The 1,968-nt window shown below is 37.0% G+C and overlaps 1 non-coding gene across 1 annotated transcript; it reads right to left on the bottom strand.

Moving 5' to 3' along the window:
* Positions 1 to 1,640: 1,640 nt before the first annotated feature.
* On the bottom strand, positions 1,641 to 1,747 carry LOC145117880 (small nucleolar RNA R71). The gene has a single exon (XR_013712873.1). It is a non-coding gene; the product is annotated as a small nucleolar RNA R71 (small nucleolar RNA).
* Positions 1,748 to 1,968: the final 221 nt, after the last annotated feature.

Here is a 1,968-nt window from a genome sequence, read left to right as displayed (position 1 = left end):
GGTAGTTTGCTTGTGTTTGATTATTATTACCTAGCATGTTAATATTTGTTTCTTTAGTTGCTTAAGTTCATGTTCTGTGTAGCTTAGTAACAATTAAATTACATGAACTTGAAACCTAGTGATTTAGTGAACATTGATTTGCTAGAGCTAGGATCGACCAATCTTAGATAGTAATTAAAGTAATTAAATTTAGATGTGCTAAAGAACATAAATTATGACCATAATATTGTTTGCATAATCTTACATAGCATATTCATAATCCATAACTGGTTCTGTGTTTGATTGTGTGTGACCATACATAGTTTTACATGAATTAGTTTAATATTGGTAAGTTTAGACTTAAATTACTAATACAATAATAACCAACTTGATAATCCATAATTGTTAGCTAACCATAAAGAAGAAGTGGATTCGAACTAAACAGGAGTGTTTTTAATTATTGATTGAATTTGAGTTAAGTTAGTCTGATCTTTCAAAATCGGATAAAAAACCCACTTAAAGCTTATTAAAAATTAGGTTAATTTAGTAGTTAGTAGATAAATTAATTAGTCAACACCGTTCCCTGTGATCGACACCCGACTTACCCCGAGCTATACTATAGTCTGACTAGGTACACTGCCTAGGTGCAAGTAGTTAGTTAAGGTAGTTAGGTTATAAATTTAAAATTAGGTGTAGCTATTTGCACGCATCAAGTTTTTGGCGCCGTTGCCGGGGAACGGCTTAGTTAATTACTGATTTATTTTGCTTTAAATTAATCGATCCTTTTTGTGGGGTAAAACCTGTAAAAAGTTATTTTTCAGTTTCATTTTTCTTTCTTGCATTACAGAACTCACGACGTGAGCTTTATAGGCTCACGACGTGAATCCTGTGCTTCCTAGTTTTCTTTGTTTTTAGGCTGTCTTTCTCTTTTAGTTCAGTTTTACATTTTTATTTTGTTTATTTTACAGGAGTAAATGACCAGAGGGTCCAACACACCTTTGGTGCCACCACTTGAAGATCCAGAGTTAGCCATTCACAAAAATAAGAACAAGAACGTGAAAAAAGATCAAACACCAAATAAGACACCTTTACAAGAATTCAAATCAGTGTTCTCAAAGAAATCAGGAAAGAAAACGGGAGAATCAAGCACATCTTCAAAGGACAAGAGCAAGATTGCAAGTTTAGATCAAATACCTATCCCAAACGAGTCTGAATACGAGTCCGAGAACGAGTTTGGATTATATACGAGCGAACCCGAAGACGAGCCAAGCAAAGAAATGGCGAACATTGAAGAAATGACAATGGGAGCTTACAAGAAGCGTATTCGAGAAGATGTTTGTCCGGGATTAGTACAACCCACGATTCCTGCCACTGCCACATTCGAGTTGAAGGGACACATCCTTAATGCACTAAAGGATATTCCGTTTTATGGAAAGGATCATGAGGATGCTTTCAAACATCTAGATGAGGTCAGCGACATTGCTGACTATTTCAATGTCCCAAATATCAATAGAGATACTGTCTTGCTAAGGATGTTACCAGTTACTTTCAAAGGAGCTGCAAAAGACTGGTTAAAAGCACTCCCACCTGGTACAATCACTACTTGGGTTCAAATGCGTGAGCACTTTCTAGACCAATTTTTCCCACCATCCAAGATAGCAAAACTCAAGAAGGCAATAGCCAACTTTGACCAACAGCCGGGGGAGTCACTATACAAGGCATGGGAGCGTTACAAAGGATTGTTAAGGAATTGTCCTCAACATGACCTTAATATTCAGCAAGAGATGTCTATCTTCTATAATGGGGTCAATGTCATGACTAGACAACTCCTTGATTCGCAAGGCCTTCTCACGAAGAAGAATCCTAACCAGATCAAGGTGCTAATTGAAGAATTCGCAAAACACTCTCGTGAGTACCACAGCCCAAGACAAGATGGAACAAAAGGCAGTAGGGGTGCACAATCTGAAGAAATGGCTGCTATGATGGCGA

The sequence above is a fragment of the Lactuca virosa genome, chromosome 5 (assembly GCF_052849685.1).
Source record: "Lactuca virosa cultivar CGN04683 chromosome 5, Lactuca_virosa_CGN04683_v6, whole genome shotgun sequence".
Classification (NCBI taxonomy): Eukaryota; Viridiplantae; Streptophyta; class Magnoliopsida; order Asterales; family Asteraceae; genus Lactuca; species Lactuca virosa.
Note: the sequence above shows the minus strand (reverse complement) of the source record. Positions and strands in the feature narration are given on the sequence as shown.